The sequence below is a fragment of the Symphalangus syndactylus genome, chromosome 16 (genome assembly GCF_028878055.3).
Source record: "Symphalangus syndactylus isolate Jambi chromosome 16, NHGRI_mSymSyn1-v2.1_pri, whole genome shotgun sequence".
Lineage (NCBI taxonomy): Eukaryota > Metazoa > Chordata > Mammalia > Primates > Hylobatidae > Symphalangus > Symphalangus syndactylus.
In genome coordinates this window covers 61,880,433-61,888,182 of record NC_072438.2, presented here as the reverse complement: position 1 = coordinate 61,888,182, position 7,750 = coordinate 61,880,433, and positions in this window count along the sequence as shown.

Genomic DNA, 7,750 nt, shown 5'->3' with positions numbered 1-7,750 from the left:
CCTTCTGAATTCTTTTCCTGGCAATTCAAATTTTGTCTTGAGTTAGACCCATTGCTCATGAGCTGGTGTGATCTTTCGTGGGTGTTAAAGAACCTTGTTTTTTCATATTACCAGAGTTGTTTTTCTGGTTCCTTCTCATTTGGGAAGACTGCGTCAGAGGGAAGATCCAGGATTCAAGGGCTGCTGTTCAGATTCTTTTGTCCCACAGGGTGCTCCCTTGACGTGGTGTTCTCCCTCTTCCCCTAGGAATGGGGGTTCCTGAGAGCCAAGCTGTAGTGATTGCTTTTCCTCTTCTGGGTCTAGCCACCCAGCGGAGCTACCAAGCTTCCGGCTGGTACTGGGGAGTGTCTGCAAAGAGTCCTGTGATGTGATCTGTCTTCAGGTCTTTCAGCCATGGATACCAGCACCTGTTCTGGTGCAGGTAGCAGGGGAGTGAAGTGGACTCTGTGAGGGTCCTGGGTTGTATTTTTGTTTAGTGCACTGGTTTTGTGTTGGTTGGCCTCCAGCCAGGAGGTGGTGCTTTCAAGAGCACATCAGCTATGGTAATATAGGGAGGATGCAGACTTGCCCTAGGGCCACCTGTTTGTATTCAGGTTTCTCAGGTGGTGGGCAGGGCCATAGAACTCTCAAGAGATTATGACCTTTGTCTTCTGCTGCCTGGGTAGATAGAGAAAGACCAACAGGTAAGGGCAGGGATAGGCTTGTCTGAGCTCAGACTTTCTTGGGCAAGGCTTGCTGTGGCTGTTGTGGGGGATGGGGGTGTGGTTCCCAGGCCAATGGAGTTAGATCCTCAGGGAATTATGGCTGCCTCTCCTGAGTCATACAGGTTGCCAGGGAAGTGAGGGAAGGCCAGCATCACAGGCCTCACCCTGCTCCCATGCAGCTGACAGTCGTAAAGGCTGGTCTCATTCCCACTGTGCTTCCCCAGTAGCATCGAGTTTATTTCCAGGCAGCTGATGCCCAGGGCTCAGAATTTGCCCCAGACCATGAGTTTCCCTGCTGAGAAAGCAAGCCTACTCATAGTTTTTTGGTGTCTCAGGAAGCCTGCAGCAGTGATCCAGTTCTTTAGATTCTCTCGGCATTCCTCGTATGTTCCTGCAGTAGTTCCTGGAGGAGAAGTTCATGATGTGAGTCTCCACATGCTGCCCTGTCTATCTGAGCAGGAGCTGCAAGCTAGTCCCGCCTCCTATCTGTCATCCTCCGCTATCTCCTCTTACTTGCCTGCTTTGGAGGAGCTTGTAAATGCCATCTCTGTCCAGTGTTGCTTTGCAAAGGGAGGTTCCTTAACACCTACCCACTTTCCCAGGGACTCCCACATGGGAGCAATACTGCCAAAACAAGATTTGGCTCCTTGTTTAGAGAAACCCTTCATCTTGAAAGACTGATTCTCATAGAGGGTCAATAAACCATTTTCTTTCTTCTACAATGAAATAATTTAGTTTCAAATTCTTAGAAAAATCAAGTTAGAATCATGGGCTCCTATAGTCTCTGCAAGATGTTTCATCCACATATTTCTTGCCTTTGGCTGATTTTAAAAAAATCAATAGATCTTTTCTGGCCAAAACAATTCTTTTCACACTTCTATTTTAGTAAGAAATTATTTGAATTCTTCCTCATTCTCCAAGTAGAGTTTTAAGTTGAGATTGAGCTGCAGAATTAAAGATGAAATTCCTTACCCACTTTCACTGGGCAGCCAATCTCACAGGGAGTCAGAGAACCAGCAAGTCAGACAAACCCCTAGATTTCCTGGGACCTGCACTCTGAGGTCGTCAGCCTCTACAGAACAGGGGCTATGGACACTAAGGTGATGAGAGCCCCACCATCCCCAACTTAGTTTGTGCACACACTCTGCATCTATTCCCATCACAATAGGGACATACTGAGATGAGAAGGGGATAATCTAATGCAGGAGTGGATCCATAGAGCCCTCATCATTTATCTTTGTTTTCAGTGTTTAAAATCACACACACAGGCCAGGCGCAGTGGCTCACACCTGTAATCCCAGCACTTTGGGAGGCCGAGGTGGGTGGATCACGAGGTTAGGAGATTGAGACCATCCTGGCTAACACAGTGAAACCCCGTCTCTACTAAAAATACAAAAAAATAGCCTAGCGTGGTGGCATGCACCTGTAGTCCCAGCTACTCGGGAGGCTGAGGCAGGAGAATGGCGTGAACCTGGGAGGTGGAGGTTGCAGTGATCACAGATTGCACCACTGCACTCCAGCCTGGGCGACAGAGCGAGACTCCATCTCAGAAAAAAAAAAAAATCACACACACAAATACACACACATACGTGATGTTTACTCTGTTGCCAGACACATAGAGCTGTGACTCAGGTTTCATATTTAAGCAGCTGATGTTGGGTACTATCGCGTTTCATGGTTAACCATGTTTTGTAGAGTTGCCAATTGTTTTCCCCTTTCTGAAATGACAGGACACTAATTTGGTGTGGCACATGGGTTGGGCATAGAGTGTGGAAAGATGCCTCTTCTTCATTGCTACATTAATATAAACACCTTTTAACGCTGTTAGTGAAATGGTTTATACCTATGAAGAGACCACATTGCTGAATAGCATAAAGGTCAGGGTCTTCATTTCCCTTACAAGAGCCTGTCAGAGAAAGAGACAAGAATGGTATTGCCTATCAATGCTAGGGTTTTGGTGCAGAGGCTACTGTTGCATAAAATGTATATTATGTATAAAGATTTCAATTTCTAGACTGTTTTTAAACTGTCATTTGCTCTTCATCATAAAAGACAGTAACTATCTGGGTGATGATTATAAGCAGAGCTCTAGTCTTTACCTCACTTTCCCAGTTACTAACTGTGCTCTTCCAGAAAGCCAGAAAGGGACAGTGGCTCGCTTATCTCATGCTTGCAGCAGCCTACAGAGAGCCCAGCACAGCTGGGACAGATGTTCTCTGTTTCTCCTCCAAATCTGCTCTCCACCCTTTTGCACCCTGCTCCGCATCATGAGGGTGTCCTTTTCTTCAGCTTCTGATTTGATTTTGCCGGTGGAAAGTACCAGCAGGAGATTGAAGGGACTGAGGAAGGAGAGATCAGGGCCACTTTCTGCCAGGCTTTGGTTTGGCAGTGGCCACACTCCCCTGCTGAAGGCCACAATGATCAGCAAGCAGCCTCTCCTTCACCTGAAGCTCTCACTCAGCCTCCCTGGGAATTGTATCTTTCCTTTCCCCTCAGGACTAGGGCGTAAAGACTCCTTCTCTCTCTGTGCCTCTTCATCCTTTGTCAGTGTCCTTTCATCAAGCCCTGCTTTTATAGCTACTTTCCATTCAACTCTGTTCGTTCACCCCTTTAGACAAATGCTCTTTCATGTGTTTTATGATAGGACCGTAATCAGTGAGGATGCTGGTAAAGATTTATGAGAATGCATAGAATTTCCTTCAACATGATATAATTCAGGAAAACACCTAAGTGACAACTCACAGATGAAAGCTGTCAAAGTCTTTTCAGGGGCATGACTCTTGAAAAGCAGACTTCACCTTGAATCCCAGCCCTGCAATTTGCTAGCTTGTGACAGCTTGTAGGATAAGGCATCCATGAGTCCCCTAACCCCATCCCAGATGTTTACTCTTGGCCAAGCAAACAATACTAGTCACTCACCCTGCAGTATTAGAGAAACTCCTTGAGGATAGAAGACTCTACAGTCAGTCCTGGATTCCGGTAGTTCCCATTTTTACACACACACACACACACACACGTACACATATTCACACATATATCCCCTCTTACAATACATACACTCACACACGTAAACACATATACACATTCACATATATTCACTCATACACACTTTCACACTTTTCCTCCAAGATGTCTCAGGAAGATGCAATCAAGAGGGATTTCCAGCCGCAGCTAACTGTTACACTCAAACACACCCCTGCTTACACTCATGATCTTCCCCAGCCTCAAGGGTTGAGAAAGCGTAGGGCACCACCATGTTTCCTGCTGCAATACAAATAATATTTACTTCAGACAATAATCCCACCCACATGCTGTCTTCATTGAAATTATTTCAAAATACATAAGTTATGAAAGGTTAAATTATTATGTTTTATAAGTTTCTGTCTTGTTTCATGGAACTAAAATATAACTGTATCCACACAATTTCAAGTAGCTGGACAAATTTTTTATAAACCGTAAATCTTTCTAATATTTTGCAACTAATCTATTGTTCAATCCTATCAGGATTTCACTCTGTCTCTTTATGGGAGGATAAATTGATGTAGTCTCTATGTCACTGCACACTCAGGTCAGGCCAGCTCAGAGAGCATCCTGAAATAAGTACATTTGCCCATCAAGTTACTTGAACTTTAGTGAAAGGAGAGGAAGAGCAATCAGTGCCCAAAGGCAGTTACTCTATTTCTTTTTTTTTTTTTTTTGAGACGGAGTCTCGCTCTGTCACCCAGGCTGGAGTGCAGTGGCGCAATCTCGGCTCACTGCAAGCTCCGCTTCCCAGGTTCACACCATTCTCCTGCCTCAGCCTCCTGAGTAGCTGGGACTACAGGTGCCCGCCACCATGCCAGGCTAATTTTTTGTATTTTTAGTAGAGACGGGGTTTCACCGTGGTCTCGATCTCCTGACCTCGTGATCCGCCCGCCTCGGCCTCCCAAAGTGCTGGGATTACAAGCATGAGCCACCGCACCCGGCCTGGCAGTTACTCTATTTCTGATCCTGTTTCTCATGGCTATGAAAACTGGGTCTTCATTTGCCCGGCACCTTACAGTTTATAGAATATTAACAAATGCTGGGGAATCTTGGTGTTGGAATTTAACAGTGAGTGTGGATGATTAGAACAGCATCCTGGAAATTGGTAACATGCCCCAATTTACAGTTTTCCCTTGGATTTTCCAACAGCCTTGTGCTTGTTTATTTTCATGTCATATATGAGCATATGGAACAAATTATAAGATGTGCGTGTCTTAGGTTGTATTCCCTAGAAGCGTAGTCTGAGATGGGTGGTGTGTCATGGATTTGCTGAGGGAGTGTTCTCAAGGGAAACCTGCATGGAGTGAGAGAAGCAGCAAAAGTGGGGTGAGATGCCAGGCAAAGGTGTGTACTCAGCTGAAGTCCAGCCTTAGCCTTAGCCCACAGAGAGCCCTGAGGCATGAAGGACTCCACAGCATTGTTCCACCTTGAGGCAAGGGAAGGAGGTGGCCCATGGCTTCTCTGGACAAGGAGGTCCCCAAAAGCTATGGACAAAGCTCTGGATAAAGGGACTATTATGACCTGCTAGTGGCCAACACTGAGGGCAGTAGGATGAGGGAGGGGGTGCAGTGACAGCTCCAGCCAGCAAAGGGGTTCTGAGTGGGCACCTACAGCATCTACTATGCAGAGTATTTGCAAATTTGGGAGTCATCAAGTTCTTAATTTTTGTCTCTTGTATGTGTGAAGAAATGTCTTGTAGTTTCCAAACTGTGCTTCCAAAGTCCACCAGGAAGCTGGAGCTGGGATAAGCAAGCAGAACTTTAGCCCCTGCTCTCATTTCCTTTTTATTTATTTTTCACGTTGGATTTCTAGGTAAGATTACAACTGAACAAAGGGTCACCTCATTCTTTAAAAAATGAAAAATACTGATGCACTTTGGAATATAAATGGCCTTGATGGCAGGGTCCTTGTCTATCTTGTTCACTGAGAGACCCCAAAGGCTGCAGAACAATGAGCAAAATTCAATCCCTTGATAAATAACTTGAAAAAAAAAAGAAAATATATTAACCAATTTAATCCTCACGACAACCTTATAAGGAAGACAAAGCAGGTATTTTCTCCCATACTTACATAGGAGAAAACTCAGTTTCAGACACTTGTCCAGGCTCACACAGGTCACTTGCACTGATCTAAGTATCAGTGGTATATTGGAAGTACATATGCCTGGGCACGGGGCTGGGATGTGTTCACATCCCTTCTTCCCACCTGTGTTAAAAGGTGCCCATAAATAAATAAATAAATAAATAGGAGAAATGACTTGGAAAATTTGAGAGCTTCATGCTTTGGACAATCAACAAATCTGACGTTAACTTGGTGGGAAATTCATATAAAATTCCCCGTTAGACCTGAGGGTACTCTCATAGACCAGTATGTCAGGACAGATGTCATTCCCTTCCTCTCCTTCACTGGGTCTGGAACACAGGTTTTCCAGCCCTAAGTATGAATGCTATGGCCTCTTTTACCACACCCTTTGGTCTGATGGATTTATTTCCTCCCATACCCTTTCCTCTGCCCCCAGATTCCCAAACATTCAAGATTCAGTGAGTGTCCCCAGTGAGGAGAGCTGAGCCAACTATTTATGCCCTTGGACTTGCACAGTTTCTGTTTCCTCTGAGGAGTCAGCCTTCCTCTTCCTGGGGCCACAGAGAAGAAGGAGGAAGCAGAGCCCTGGGGTTAGAGCTTGACCCCAAGCTGAAAACAGGAAATTGATTAAGCAGAGGACTCAGTCTGCAGAGGGGACAAAAACCAGGAGTCAGTTCAGGGAAGGCAACCTTGGTGACCAGACTAGCAAGCTTAAAAGTCATTCCTGTGGAGGCCTGAGCCACCTGCCTCCTCTGTAATACAGAAGGTGATTGGAAGACTACTCACTCCTAAAGCACACGGATGCCCACTTGGTGTGTGATTTCAGAGGAATTCTAAAACTTTCCCAGCCTGAAGCCCCACCAATTACAAGTTCTTTTGGGGTTGGTAACTTTCCTTTAAAAAACCTATTATTAAACGGGAGAAATAAATAAACAGACAATTACATGGCATTACATTAGCAGAAAGTAGACTTTCAACCTATGAGGTAAGGCAAGTAGGAAAATCAGAACTTTTGTGCTTTGCTCAAGAAAAAAGGAAAAGAAAAGAGTGTTTGTCCAATTAGCAATCTCATGTGCTCAAATTTAACATAAAAACAGTGATAAGGAGCACAGGAAAATTCTTGAAGCCCTCCATAATTTGAGGTCTTTACTGTTTACACCATAGAGGAAAAGAAAGCACAACAAACACAAAACCAGACAGTCAGATAAAGCAGCCTGGTCAGTATGACGCCATTTGTCATAACGTCATATTGCTTCCTTTCTAGCAGTGAGCTGAGACCTACTACATATAGGGATCAAGAATGAGATAAGAAAAGAGGCCATTGTGAAATAGTGGTTCAGTAATTGTGTCTCCCAGTTCATCCAGGATGATCATGACTCCAAGTGTTCTGTTAGGGGACACCACACGTGCACTGAATCTGATCAACGCGTGTGCTTTCATTTTCAGCTAAGAAAGCAAGTTCATGATAAATAGCCTTAGAAGGGCAATGCTTTTATTTCAAGCAGGAAAACTGCATTTACTCTGCTTGTTACTAGGTGAATAACTTTGTGAAGCTCATTTAAACTCTCTGAGCAACAATTTCCTTATAAGCAAATGGGATAATGACAGCTGACTAACAGGGTGGTGAGGAATAAAAAAAAAAGTTAGATAACTTGTCTAAGGCTGCTATTAAAATGTCTGAGACTTTAACAGACTTTCAACAAATGATAGTTTTTATTATCTGAGCATTCAGAGAGCAACCCATAAGCATGTGACACCATCTTTAGGAAAAAGTTTTACTGAGGTGAGTTGTACACATGCATGCAGAACGGCTTAGAGGCAGGTAAGCCCCCTGCACTGTCGTGGGGAAGTTCAGGTGACAAGGCTAGGAGTGCTGGGAAAAGTGAGAAAAGAGGACTCCTTCAGCACAGGTTTATGAAACTCCAAATAATGGAAGGATC